We start from the raw sequence: 15,684 nt of genomic DNA, 5'->3' as shown, positions 1-15,684 counted from the left end.
AGCCTTTGTCAAGATAATCTATACCTGACAGGTATGGCATATCAAGAAGCTGATAAAACAGCATGATCATTACACAGGTGTACCTTGTGTTGGGGACAATAAAATGCCACACAACACAATGTCACAGATGTCTCAAGTTTAGGGAATGTGCATTTCTCATAATGAATGCAGGAATGTCCACCCGAGCTGTTGCCGGAGAACTCAATATTTATATCTCTACCATTAGCCACCTCTAACGTCCTTTTAGAGAATTTGGCAGTACATCCAACCGGCCTCACAACTGCAGATCACATGTAACCACGGCAGCCCAGGACCTCTTCGCCTGCAGGATTGTCTGAGGGGGGCTGAGTAGTATTTCTGTCTGTAATAAAGACCTTTTGTGGGGAAAAACTCATTCTGATTGGCTGAGCCTGGCTCCCAAGTGGGGCTATGCCCTCCCAAGTCCCACCCATGGCTGAGCCTCTGCCCAGTCATATAATATCGATAGATTAGGGCCTCATTTATTTATTTCAATTAACTGATTTCCTTATACAAACTGTACATCTTTGAAATTGTTAAGTTTAGATTGTTGTTCAGTATAATTCGACTTGTAGGATGTATCGTATGTTAAGAATGACAATTTGTATGTTATTTTACGCATTGTTATTCATACAATATGTTACGAACTTGTAATATGTATGATATTTTACGAAATCCAAATTGGATAACATTAGCTAGGTTAGTGGTGAGGGGTTTAAGGTAGAGTTAAATGGGTTTAGGGGAAAGGTTAGCTAACATGCTAAGTAGTTGCATGCTAAGCTAACATGCTGACATAGCTAAAAATTAGTAAGAAGTTGCAGTTGCTAATCAGCTAAAATGCTAAAGTCCTCCTTGATGAGATTCAAACACGCAGCTTTTGGCTAGACTTTTGACTTACACTCCCACCCCTCCACAGGGGAAAGGTAAGTTAACATGCTAAGTAATAGCTAAAAAGTAGTAAGTAGTTGCAAAGTTGCTAATTAGCTAAAATCCTCCGTGATGAGATTCAAACACTCAACCTTTGGCATGACGTTTGAGTTTACACGCCGTGTAAAAGTTGGTGTGTTTTTAAGCTGCCCAGTTGAAACTCTCCCTACAGACAGAGTCAGGCCAGGCTGAGAGGGAAGCAGTACCACCCAGTCAATTGGCAGACTAGTGTTTGTTTTCAAAATGAGAAGAATAACAGAGGGTATTCAACACCAAGTGCAAATCTTTACAGTAGAAGCAAACAAAACACACCAAAACTGACAAGGTGCAAAGTAAAGAGGCTAAAATTCTATAACGCTCCCTTTCCTCTGCGCAGTTCTCTCACAGTGAGAACCAATCGGATTACAGTGTTCTATGCTTTCTTCATTTGATCCAATTACAACTTCTTTTATGAGATGAGAATTAAGTGATGGAGTGACTTTATTCTTAGCTGGTCAGAGAACCGATGAGGCTTTTCTCCTTAACCTCACTAGGGTAGGGGTCACTATTTTCACCTCCGGATTAAAAGCGTTCCCAAAGTAAACTGCCTGCTACTCAGGACCAGAAGCTAGGAAATGCATACAATTAGTAGAATTGGAAAGCCAACACTCCAAAGTTTCTAGAAACTGTTAAAATATTGTCTGTGAGTATAACAGAACTGAAAAGGCAGGCAAAAACATGAGGAAAATTCATCCAGGAAGTGCCATTATTTTGAAATGGCTGTTTTTCCAATGAAAGCCTATTCACCATTTAAAGGGATAAGACCCAGATTCCGTTCCCTATGGCTAACACTAGATGTGAACAGTCTTTAGACATTGTTTCAGGCTTGTATTCTGAAGAATGAGGGAGAATGACCACATTGAGTCAGTGGATAGTGGGATGTCCCCAGAGCTGGGTCCTGCAGAGCGCACCTTTCTTGTTTTTCTTCTATATTGACGAGGCTGTTTCCAGTTGAAATATTATCGATTATTTAGGCTAAAAACAACCTGAGGATTGATTATAAACATAGTTTTACATGTTTCTACAAACTTTACAGGTACTATTTGGAATTTTCGTCTGCCTCTTGTGACCTCATTTGAGCCATTGGATTACAGAACAAAATGTGCCAACAAAATGGAGGTTTCAAGATATAAAGAGGGACTTTATCGAACAAAATGAACATTTATTGTGTAACTGGGTGTGTTGTGAGTGCAACCATATGAAGATCATCATACTTCTGACTTTCGTGCCAGTCTACTTGGCTGGTAACTGTATGTAATGTTTTGTGTGCTGAGCGCCGACCTCAGATAATCGCATAGTTTGCTTTTGCCTTAAAGCCTTTTTGAAATCTGACATGGTGGTTAGATTAACAAATTAAGCTCTATTTTGATGTATTACACTTGTGATTTCATGAAATGTAAATATTTATAGGAATTACATTTGAATTGGTCACTCTGCAATTTCACCGGATGTTGACCAGGTGGGACGCAACCGTCCCAGGTAGCCACATGAAGTTAATGTATATGTTGGTGTGTTTTTAAATTGCTCTGGTGAGAGAAACTCTTCCCACAGTCAGAGCAGAAGTATGGCTTCTCTCCTGTGTGTGTTCTCTGGTGAACTTTTAGATATGTTGATGTTTTGAAGCATTTTCCACAGTCAGAGCAGGAGTAAGGCTTCTCTCCTGTGTGTGTTCTCTGGTGAACTTTTAGATATGTTGATGTTTTGAAGCATTTTCCACAGTCAGAGCAGACGTAAGGCTTCTCTCCTGTGTGTGTTCTCTGATGAACTTTTAGCGCATTTAATCTTCGCCCCACAGTCAACATTTTCCGATGAACAGTCAGAGTCAGAGCAGGAATAAGGCTTCGCTCCTGTGTGTATACGTTGGTGTGTTTTTAAGTTGCACAGCTGAGAGAAACTCGCCCCACAGTCAGATCTTCATCTGGTGGCACTCCCAGGTCTCCATGTTGAGCAGAAGAAAGGCTTCTCTCCTGTGTGTGTTCTCTGATGAACTTTTAGCTCATTTGATGTTTGAAAACATTTTCCACAGTCAGAGCAGGAATAAGGCTTCTCTCCTGTGTGTGTTCGTTGGTGTGTTTTTATCTCATAAAATGAGAGAAACTCGCCCCACAGTCAGAGCAGGAATAAGGCTTTCTCCTGTGTGTATTCTTGGTGTGTTTTTAGCTCATTTGATGTTTGAAAACATTTTCCACAGTCAGAGCAGGAATAAGGCTTCTCTCCTGTGTGTGTTCTCTGTGAACTTTTTCTCTGGTGAAAACTTTTAGCTCATTTGATGTTTGAAAACATTTTCCACAGTCAGAGCAGGAATAAGGCTTCTCTCCTGTGTGTGTTCTCTGATGAACTTTTATCTCATAAAATGTTCGAAAACATTTTCCACATTCAGAGCAGGAATAAGGCTTCTCTCCTGTGTGTGTTCTCTGATGAACTTTTAGATAAGTTGATGTTTTAAAACATTTTCCACATTCAGAGCAGGAATAAGGCTTCTCTCCTGTGTGTGTTCTCTGATGAACTTTTAGATAAGTTGATGTTTTGAAGCATTTTCCACAGTCAGAGCAGGAATAAGGCTTCGCTCCTGTGTGTATATGTTGGTGTGTTTTTAAGTTGCACAGCTCTCGCCCCACAGTGAACTTTGTGTGTTCTCCGATGAACTTTTAGCTCATTTAACGTTCGCAAACATTTTCCACAGTCAGAGCAGGAATAAGGCTTCGCTCCTGTGTGTATACGTCGGTGTGTTTTTAAGTTGCACAGCTGAGAGAAACTCGCCCCACAGTCAGAGCAGACGTAAGGCTTCTCTCCTGTGTGTGTTCTCTGATGAACTTTTAGCTCATTTGATGTTTGAAAACATTTTCCACAGTCAGAGCAGGAATAAGGCTTCGCTCCTGTGTGTATACGTTGGTGTGTTTTTAAGGTGCCCAGCTGAGAGAAACTCGCCCCACAGTCAGAGCAGGAGTAAGGCTTCTCTCCTGTGTGAGTCCTCTGATGAACCTTTAGCTCATTTGATGTTTTGAAACGTTTTCCACAATCAGAGCAGGAATAAGGCTTCTCTCCTGTGTGTGTTCTCCGATGAACTTTTAGCTCATTTAATGTTCGCAAACATTTTCCACAGTCAGAGCAGGAGTAAGGCTTCTCTCCTGTGTGTATTTTTAGGTGTATTTTTAGCTTTGATAGAAATGGGAAAATCTCTTCACAATGTGGGCAGTGATGAGACCTCTTAGCTCTCTGATCTTCCTGCTGTTGCTCTCTGGATGTGGAGAATGTCTCAACATGGTATCCTGTGTGAACATCAGAAAAAACAGTCAGTTGGTGTGATATACATGTTAATCAAATGTATTTTATGAAGCCCTTTTTACATCAGTAGTTGTCACAAAGTGCTTAACCTGTCTGGTTCAAATCCCATAATAAAAATGATTTTACACCATTTTAAAGATAAACTTCTTGTAAATCCAGCCACAGTGTTCGATTTCAAATAGGCTTTACGGCGAAAGCACACCAAACGATTATGTCCAATTTGTAAGTCGCTCTGGATAAGAGCGTCTGCTAAATGACTTAAATGTAAATGTTAGGTCAGCACCTTCTCATAAAAGTCAGAAATAGCGATTAAATTAATCACTAACCTTTGATGATCTTCATCAGATGGCACTCACAGGACTTCATGTTACACACTAAATGTGTGTTTTGTTCGATAAAGTTAATCTTTATGTCCAAAAACCTAATTTGAAATTGTTGTGTTGTGTTCAGAAATGCATTGTCTCAAACAAACATCCGATGAAAGTAAAGAGAGCTACATCAAAAAACAGAAATACTCATCATAAACATTGATAAAAGATACAAGTGTTAAACATACAAATACAGATAAACTTCTCATTAATGCAACCGCTGTGTCAGATTTCAAAAAGGCTTTACGGCGAAAGCACACTCTGCGATTATGTTAGTTCAGCGACGAGACACAGAAACCCATACAGCCATTTTCCAACCAAGGAGAGCTTCACAAAAGTCAGAAATAGCATTAAAATGAATCACTTACCTTTGATGATCTTCATCTGGTGGCACTCCCAGGTCTCCATGTTAGACAACAAATGTTTGTTTTCTTCGATAAAGTTCATCTTTATGTCCAAATACCTCTGTTTTGTTGGTGCGTTTAGTTCAGAAATCCAAAGGCACAATAAGCACTCTCGAAAAGTCAAAAAACACAATAAAAGATAGTAGAAACATGTCAAACGATGTTTAAAATCAATCTTTAGGTTGCCTTTGTCATAAATAATCAATAATATTTCAACCGGACAAAAGCTTCGTCAATGGAAAAAGGTAAACAAGAAATGCGCACTCCCGATCACGTGCCTGGCTCATGGATGGAAATGTCCACTGTCATCTCATTGAAAGCGGTGTATCTCCCTCATTTTTCACAGTAAAAGCCTGAAACAATGCCTAAAGACTGGTCACGTGTTGAGGAAGCCATAGAGATCTGAAACAATGCCTAAAGACTGGTCACATGTTGAGGAAGACAGATTTCCACTGGGTCCTAAGTCTTTGTATGGTGGATAGGCTATCAATGGAAAAACAGCCTTTCAAAATAATAGTACTTCCTGGTTGGATTTTCCTCGGGTTTTCACCTGCCATATCAGTTGTTATACTCAGACATTATTTTAACATTATTTTAACAGTGTTTTCTATCCAAATCTACTAATTATATGCATATCCTAGCTTATGGGCATTTTAAAAATCTGACTTGTTGCCTGGATTAGCAGGCAGTTTAATTTTGGGCACGTTTGAGTTTTAACTAATACTATTAAATGCTGCATTTCCCCCTAGATACCCTAGTGAAGTTAATCCAAATCTCTTTGGGGTATGGGGGGGCAGTTTAATTTGGGCAGCTTGTATGAAAAATGTGCCCAAATTAAGCTTTGCCTGCTACTCAGCTTGTATGAAAAAGCTAGAATATGCATATAAATAAAACATTTGGATAGAAAACACTCTGACGTTTCTAAAACTGTTTGAATGATGTCTGTGAGTATAACAGAACTCATATGGCAGGTAAAATCCTGAGAAAAAAATCCTACCAGGAAGTGAGAAATCTGAAGATTGTAGTTATTCAACTCAGCTCCTATTGAAGATACCGTGTGATGTTAGTTATTTTTCACTTCCCAAGGCTTCCACTAGATGTCAACGGTATTTAGAACCTGTTTTGAGGATTCTACTCTAAAGGAGGGGCTCATAAGGACTCTATGAGTGAGTGGTCTGGCAGAGTGCCACAGCCTCGGTCTGGCGCGCTCACTTGAAAGGTAGCTACGTTCCACTTAATTTGTACAGACAAAAGAATACATGTAGAAGCACAGTGGCCACAAAAAAACTCCCTAGAAAGCAGGAACCTAGGAAGAAACCGAGAGAGGAACCAGGCTCAGAGTGGTGACCAGTCCTCTTCTGGCCATACCGGGTGACAGGTAGCCTAGTGGTTAGAGCAACCGAAAGGTTGGAAGATCGAATCCCCGAGCTGACAAGGTAAAAATCTGTCGTTCTGCCCCTGAGCAAGGCAGTTAACCCAATGTTCCTAGGCCATCATTGAAAATAAGAATTTGTTCCTAACTGACTTGCCTAGTTAACCTGTTTGGGTGCATGTCCAAACGCTAGCAGGACACCTAAGACAACATCTGGTGAAATATAAGTGTCTTACATCATTTAAAAGCTTCTTGTTAATCCAACTGCGTTGTCAGATTTGAAAAAGGCTTTACGGAGAAAGCATACCACGCGATTATCTGAGGACAGCTCCCCACGTGAAAATACTTTTTCAACCAGCACAGGCGTCACAAAATCACAGACAGCAATTAAATAAATCACTTACCTTTGAAGATCTTCCTCTGATTGCAATCCCAAGGGTCCCAGCTACACAATGAATGGTTGTTTTGTTCGATAAAGTCTTTCATTATATCCCAAAACGGTCAGTTTAGTTGGCGCGCTTGATTCAGTAATTCACTCGTTCAACATGCACACAAACGAATCCTAAAGGTTACCGGTAAAGATCGTCCAAAAAAGTCAAACGAAGTTTCCAATTAATCCTCAGGTATTCTAATATGTAAATAAACAATAATATTTAAGACGGAGAATAGTGTGTTCAATAGCAAAGATAAATAACGAAGAGCGCACTCTCGTTGATGCGCGCAACATGACTACTTTTCTAATGGGGGACAACTTGGAAAAACTACAAATACTCATTTTTCAAAAAACAAGCATGAAACCCTTTCTAAAGACTGTTGACATCTAGTGGAAGCCAAATGAACTGCAATCTGGGTCCTATCAATTTGAATATCCCATAGGCAAGCATTGAAAAAATCTGTGACCTCAAGAAATGAAAATTCCGGATGGATTTTACTCAAGGTTTTCGCCTGTCATATCAGTTCTGTTATACCCACAGACATTATTTTTACAGTTTTAGAAACTTCAGAGTGTTTTCTATCCAATGCTATCAAGTATATGCATATCCTAGCTTCTGGGCAGTTTACTTTGGGCACGTCAATCATCGGAAATTCCGGACAATAACCAGTATGCTAAGAAAGTTAAATAAAGGTTTTAATTTTTTATATATATTTTTAAATACACTACCATTAGTGGTGAAATAAATGAATACATTCTAAAGTTACAAATGTCCATGTTTTTGAAAGAATAGCACATGTTTTGTCCAATCAAATAATGTGAAAGTGATCAGAAATACAGTGTAGACATTGTTAATGTTGTAAATGACTATTGTAGCTGGAAACGGCTGAAGATCTCGTACAACGCTGTGTACTGCTCTCTTCACAGAACAATGCAAACAGTCTCTAACCAGAATAGTGTCTAGAAAAAAACCTGAGAAGAAATCCAAACAGGAAGTGAGAAATATATTTTCAAAAAACAGTGCCTATTGAATTCACAGTGAGATATGGATAAGGTTGCACTTCCTAGGGCTTCCACTAGATGTCACCGTCTTTAGAAACTGGTTTGAGGATTCTACTATAAAGGAGGGGCTCATGAGAGCTCTTTGAGAAAGTGGTCTGGCAGAGAGCCTCGGTCTCATGACACTTGCTCCCGACAGAGTTAGCTCTCGTTACAATGCTTTTCCTCAGACAATGAAATTCTCCGGTTGGAAACTTATTGATGATTTATGTTAAAAACATCCTAAAGATTGATTGCATTCATCATTTGACTTGTTTCTACAGACTGTAACGGAAAAATGGTTGTGTTTTTTTGACTTGGCTATGACCTAACATATGTTGTGTTTTCTCTGTAAATCACTTTTTAAATCGGACACCATGGGTAGATTAAGTGACCCCAAACTTTTGAATTGAGATCAGGTGCATCCTGTTTCCATTGATCATCATTGAGATGTTTCTACAACTTGATATATAAAAATATTAAATATATATGTATCAGATATAAATCATCAGGATGTGACAGTCCACTGGTTATGTTCAACACTTCTCCAATCGTTGCCTAGTTAAATAAAGGTTAATAATAATAGTCAGGCTCTCCATGAGCATTAGCTGCTACTTCTCTCAATCCCGTTTTAAAAAGTCTCCCTGTGTGACATTCCTTGAGACCAACCAGAAATGTTTCCTTGGCCAAATATTCCCAGATTGTCATAAAAACAACATGTTCTCTCGTTTCTGCATCACATTTACATTTACATTTACATTTAAGTCATTTAGCAGACGCTCTTATCCAGAGCGACTTACAAATTGGTGCATTCACCTTATGACATCCAGTGGAATAGTCACTTTACAATAGTGCATCTAAATCACCAAATGTTGCGCGACAAAAGAGAAGGCTAGGTGAGCATCAATCACTAGTTCGGTGCAGCAGACTGCAGGGGTGTAGTGCTGCAAGTGATGAGCCGCCACAATGGTGTTTTTTAGTAAAGTTAGATCAATGTCTTGGACGATCACCTAATGATTAATTAGCAGTCCACATCACCAAATATTATAACATTACTTTTACAACAAAAATAACACCTACTTTCTTACGAGATTTTAGGATGGTTTGCTGAATCGTCCCAAACTCAACAGCACCATGAGGCAGAATGTGCTTTGATTAAAACAAAATACAGGAAGTCAATATAATTTAACACCATCTGCTCTAATTTTCTAACCAAACAGTATTTCAAGAAGATTTAAATGCATATTCCCATGAAATTGATTGAGGTCAAACGATTGGCATGCAGACGCAGCTTGGTCTTTTCACTGGTAAAACGTGAAGAATTATAATTCAATATTGACAGTGATGATGCCATGGCCTTTTTTTAAATGAGCTATGCCTAACTTGGTGATTGAGGGTATTAAACATTTTCAACGTTCTTGAGACAATGTGTGGGCAAAGGCAGGCGTTACAAGTTTAAATAGTTTTTGCTTCACTGTGAAGTCTTGAGTTGTTCAGGGATGTGTGATGTCAGAATTACAGAATTCAACCTAGCAATAGACTGGTCATAACTTATGGAGGTCTAATATATGAAGATAACTTATAGATAGAACCAGCTCTTACCATGACTAACAGTTGTCCTAATGTTCTCATCTTCATCTTTAATGTTGACATTCAGCTCCAGTGTTTGACTGCAGTCTTCCAGCTTCACTGATGCCATCTCTGGATCCTGCAGTGAAACCTGGGCTCCACTGTCACAATCAGGACCCAGTGACTGTAGGTTTCTACTCAGTGTGGAAGCAGAGAGGCAGGCTGGGTTTGTCCTCACTGTTGACGTTAAAATAACAAAAGTTATTTTCTTGACAGTTCTGGCACTTTATTCTGTAAAACATATTTTCTTGTTTTTCTTGTTCAATTATCTAATTTCAGTAGATCAGGTAGATAATCCCTGACAAAACATTCATTCACGTTAGACACAAAGTACACATTTTAAATTGCACAACATAAGTGCACTTAATCTATAGTAGATTCCTAAATTCACATAAATGCATAAATGACTCAAAAACCATTTAGTACAAGATCACAGTATGTTTCAGGCAGCACTATGTACTATTTTATGAATAACCTTGTCTTCACTGTATTATTTCTCTCACAAAAACCAATTGTATTTCCCATTCACACCATATTAAGAATTATCAGGGGTCGTACAGTGGCAAGTCAAATTCAAGGACTTTCAGGCACTTATATTAATTTACTTGAAGCCCCGTGTGAAAACCCTGAATTATAGATAAATATAGAAACAACTGAATGTGTCTGAATATTAGTACACATGTAAAGAACTGATAATCATTACATTCAGCTTCAAAACTGTAGAGCAACTGAAATGTTCTCTCTCTGATGAGGCACTACCTGCACTGAAGTCCGTTGATGCAGACCTCCTATGGTATCATGGAGGTCCACAAACAAATGTTTAAGGTCCATGTCTGTCTAATTCTGTACTAAGAAAATAAAACAAGAAATCCCTATTAACTTCTACCACACCCTCCCCTTCCCCAAAACCCTCCCACACCGCCCAATAAACTATATCAATAGATCCCTTTCTGTGTTTGCAAACATTGGGGACTTTATCATGCTGAGACAATCCACCCCCAGGTTATCCAGATTATCAAAAACCATACCGACAGTAACATCTGTTACCCCCAACAACTCTGCTGCAGCTGTTGATAAGCTTACCAATGAAAGCTATGAAGTACATATTATTCACTATTAATGTATCCTTTGTCACAGTGCATTTATGGTTGCAAGATTTCTGAACAGGCCTCGAAACCATGTCAGGAATAGTAGAAAGACCAGTAATGACAGGAGGTCCTCTTACTACAGGACCAACCATGGAAGCTCCATCAGTCTGACAGTAGGTCCTCAAACTACGGGACCAGCCATGGAAGCTCCATCAGTCTGACAGTAGGTCCTCTTACTACGGGACCAGCCATGGAAGCTCCATCAGTCTGACAGTAGGTCCTCTTACTACAAGACCAGCCATGGAAGCTCCATCAGTCTGACAGTAGGTCCTCTTACTACGGGACCAGCCATGGAAGCTCCATCAGTCTGCACTGTAGTTCCACCAGTCTTGTCTTACAGACTCTGCATGTGATACATCATGACGGATTCTATATCTCTGAGCATCTCTCTGCACCTGGCATCCACCAAATGCTGCTCTGTGTCCTCCGCACAATTGCAACACTTAACTGTCACATTGGTCCAACATTCACTGTAATCATCTTCCCCACCACACTTGGCACGTCTTTTCACTCAACAGCTACATGTCCCATTCTTTGGCATTTAAAAACACTGTGATGATTCACTGTTGCTGCTCCAGTTTCAACTGTTCTGCCTGCTGTCATGGAACCCTGACCTGTTCACCGGACGTGCTACCTGTCCCAGACCTGCTGTTTTCTACTCTCTAGAGACAGCAGGAGCGGTAGAGAAACTCACAATGATCGGCGATGAAAAGTCAACTGAAATTTACTCCTGAGGTGCTGACCTGTCGCACCCTTGACAACCACTGTGATTATTATTATTTGACCCTGCTGGTCATCTATGAACATTTGAACATCTTGGCATGGTTCTGTTATAATCTCCACCCGGCACAGGCAGAAGAGGACTGGCCACCCCTCATAGCCTGGTTCCTCTCAAGGTGTCTTCCTTGGTTCTGGCCTTTCTAGGGAGTTTTTCCTAGCCACTGTGCTTCTACACCTGCATTGCTTGCTGTTTGGGGTTTTATGCTGGGTTTCTGTCACAAAGTGCTGTACATCAGCTGATGTAAGAAGGGCTTTATAAATACATTTGATTGGTTGATTGATGAGGCTGGGTCAAAATCACTGACATTGAAGCTAAGGAATCCTATTCTGTACTTTTCCAGACAAAACCTTCTAACACCTCAACAACACTGATAAGCTTTCACTTCTTTAACCCTCTTTCCTACTGATCAACATTTAGGCTTCAACCACTCTGTCTCCCTTCACATGTTCTTTAACAATATCATTCATGGACATAGATATTGGGACCTCACGAGATTATTACTCTCTTCAATTTCACATCAGCTCCAGGGTCATGGCTTCTGAGCTTCGTCCCATTATGATTTTCCAATTGAATAATCTTCCCTTGCTGAACCTGACCAGCACAAGATATTAACAATCTACCATTTTCATTGTTTTATTTCACCTTTATTTAACCAGGTGGGCTAGTTCAGAACAAGTTCTCATTTACACGGCTGCGTCCCAGTTTAACTTCACCTCTTTTTATGGCCTTGGTTAATCAGGGTGTGAATGAGGCCCCGTGGTCTCCTCAAACACCATCCCAACTTTCCACTCTAACACATTATTACTCTAGCTGCCTACCCTATACTACTACTGCTTCCAGTATCATTATCTCTGTTCTTCCTATGTCTTTCCACTACAGACCATTCACATACTAGGCCCTCATCCTCCCGCTCAATATCATCAGAACTGTCCCCCACATTGATCGCATTCCAGCACAGCTGTTGCTTCTCAAACTCTCCACTTCCATTGTTTCATTGGTGTCAAACTCATTCCATTGAGGGCCGAGACTCAGCGGGTTTAATTTTTTCCTTTCAATTAAAACCTAGACAATCAGATGAGCGGAGTTCCTTTCTAATTAGTGACCTTAATTCATTAATCAAGTACAGGTGTGGAGTGAAAACACGCAGACACTTGGTCCTCCATGGAATGGGTTTGATACGTGCTCCGATTCATTGCATTAATCGACGCCATTCCATGCAGTTGGCCTCTCTCTCCAAATGGTGAAGGATAACTCCAGTTAGCTTCCCTCTATTTTGACACTATCACACAGCCTCATGTCGCCATTTCACCACGAGCAAACTCCTTGAAAGACGACCGAAACGGTTCCCGCCATTTGCCTTGCCTTGTCGGAACCTTCCTGAGCTTACATTAACGAAACAGTGTATGTAAACTCGCGAGAACAGGATGGTTCGGACGAGACTATTGACCAGCTCATAAACATTTTACACAAATCCAAGAACATGTAAAAACAAACGTAAATAAATTGAATCTTTATAAAATGACATTGACGAAATTATGTACATAGACTTTGGGTTTGTCTGAGTGTATCTACGTGACTTGTAAAATCGTTTTTCATCACGTTCTTCAATCACTCGGTTAGACTCCAAAATAACACATACAATTAAAACCATTACCAGGCGTGAAACGGATTTGTTACATAGCATGTTATATATTCTTTCGACATTAGAAAGTTTAAACATGCTATTACATACCTACAATGATACATTTGAAACGGACACAACCACTATCCAAACAACAGCACAGTTCTGTCGATTCGACCCGGAACTTCCTGTTCCCAACTACGACAGTGCAACAGAGTCATCTTCTTCTCTGGTACGCCACCTACTGTAAGGTTAGTAAACTGTAGAAGAAAGTACATTTCCTTTGCCGAAAAGGGGAGGGGGATTCCTAAAGAAAATAATGTACTTTTAACTCCATACATGTTCCCTGACACCCAAAAGTACTCGTTACATTTTGAATGATTAGCAGAATAGGAAAATGGTTAAATTCGCGCATCCCTACTGCATCTGATCTGTTGGACTCACCAAACACAAATGCTTTGATGTGATCTTCCGTACTGCAGTTCAGCTGAAGCACGGCCCAATTCCTATTGATGGCCCCATTGCGAAGTCACGTTTTTTTTAAACAACAGGTTAATTTACTCAGGTTCAAGTCTGTAAACAAAACATCCATTGAATTGGTTTCAAGTATATCATGAAACACCCGATATCAGAGAACGTAGTCTGTTCACTTCAGTCAAAAACAGCCCACTGTGCTTAACATTTTTTAGAGTTCATGCTGTGATGGCCCCATTGCGAAGTCACGTTTTTTTTTAAACAACACAATTTACTCATCAAGTTTGTAAACAAAACATCCATTGAATTATTCAAGTATTTGCCGTAGTCAGATTTTTTTCCCATCACTCACAGCCAAGGTTAACCATTTTAGATTCATGCTGTGAGGTGGGTGAGCTTATGCCACATGCAGATGCTGAAGGGAAAACACACCTCTTGACCTGCTGTGCATAATTTAGGTGCAGCCTCCTCTCATAGACTAGGTGTAACATAGTAAATATAAATCAGGGACTCTCAAAACAGTATTATGTTACGTTTTTCTGGTTCCATAAGACAGATGGTTACTTAATAAATGGAATTTGGTGGTGCTGTGCTGTAACAGCGAGCTGAGCCAGTTGAAAGTATTGACAACAGGGATATATTGTTGGTGACTGTGTGCTCCTTCATTAGTTTTGTGTTTATTATTATTTTACTTCTGGTACCTTCCTACCTGAGAGGCATGAGGCCTGAGAGGCGTTGCACTGTTAAAATCATCCCAGTATGGAGATGAAACACCTGTGTGTTACAAAGCCACATGCTCTGTCCTCTCTGTTCTACCTAGGTGTTTTAATGTGGGTAATACAGAGATAATACTAATACCGAGAGAACCACTGCTCTACCTAGGTGTTTTAATAATGTGACACATACAGAGATAACCATTGGACATGCATTTTCCATTATGCCATTGTTTTTACCACTTCAGATCCTTAAATTGTAGTTTAAAGCATATACAGGGCATTACACAAGACCTCTAGACTTTTTCCACATATTGTTACTTACAGGCTTATACAAAAATTCATTAAATGCATGTTTTACCCCTCATCAATATACACATAATGACAAAGCGAAAAAAGTTGTTTACATATTTGTCAATTTATACAAATGAATACCTTACTTGCATAAATATTCAGACTGTAACGCTCAATGAGTGAATGGGTGTGGAGTCAGGAGCAGAGAGCAAAGGATGCGGGAAAAACACGCTTTAATGTCCAAAATCAAAGGAACAAAATAGTTTAAATAACCCCACCCAAACAACCGAGCAATGAGGTCGAAGACATTTTCCGTCGAGCTCCGAGACAGATTTGTGGTGAGGCACAGATCTGGGGAAGAGTACCAAAACATTTCTCAACTCTCTGTTGGCTGGGGTCCCCGCTTGTGCCTTCAAACTCCTGCCCTACATTGGGCACAAACCTTTTAAGGGCTCCTGAGTGGCGCAGCAGTCTAAGGCACCTCATCTCAGTGCAAGAGACATCACTACAGTCCCTGGTTCGAATCACATCTGGCCATGATTGGGAGTCCCATAGGGAAGCACACAATTAGCCCAGCATCGGTGAGGATTGGCCTTCTTTGTAAATAAGAATTTGTTCTTAACTGACTAACCAAGTTAAATAAAATAAAAAAATTGGACGCATGCCAGCAAAGCCACTAAACAATACATTAATTGCACTATAACAGTGAGAAACGGTACCCACAAACTGTTAGGACCAACAGCATAGTCTCAACAACTTACCACTGCTTTCACCTGGCTATCAGCGGAACCTTGTCTGGCAATGGAACAGTTCATTCAGCCTCATTTACTGCCTTTTAAAATAACATGGCTGACTTACTTAAACAAATGTGGTTTCTACTGACAATTGAGATGTACAAACTATGGCATAAAGGCCAATCCGTAATTTCGAATAAGACATTAATGAGCGAGCTAGGACGGACGTAGTCAATGTAACTATTTGTTCAGCACTTTGGAAATGTACAGCAACATAATTCAGAACATGGGCCGTTCTTACAGTGTTCTCCCTGTATGCCAAGTCAGAACCGTAGGATAAATAAAGGGGCATATATGCAGACAATGAAAATTCTTACAATATTCAATGATTACATTTCTCAAAAAC

The 15,684-nt window shown here is 39.9% G+C and overlaps 1 long non-coding RNA gene across 1 annotated transcript; it reads right to left on the bottom strand.

Moving 5' to 3' along the window:
* Positions 1-4,117: 4,117 nt before the first annotated feature.
* Positions 4,118-9,906, bottom strand: LOC124011055. The gene is made up of 3 exons (XR_006834538.1): positions 9,487-9,906; positions 8,965-9,033; positions 4,118-4,253 (listed from the first exon to the last, which is right to left on the bottom strand). It is a non-coding gene; the product is annotated as an uncharacterized LOC124011055 (long non-coding RNA).
* Positions 9,907-15,684: the final 5,778 nt, after the last annotated feature.

Source organism: Oncorhynchus gorbuscha, linkage group LG23 (genome assembly GCF_021184085.1).
Source record: "Oncorhynchus gorbuscha isolate QuinsamMale2020 ecotype Even-year linkage group LG23, OgorEven_v1.0, whole genome shotgun sequence".
Classification (NCBI taxonomy): Eukaryota; Metazoa; Chordata; class Actinopteri; order Salmoniformes; family Salmonidae; genus Oncorhynchus; species Oncorhynchus gorbuscha.
Note: the sequence above shows the minus strand (reverse complement) of the source record. Positions and strands in the feature narration are given on the sequence as shown.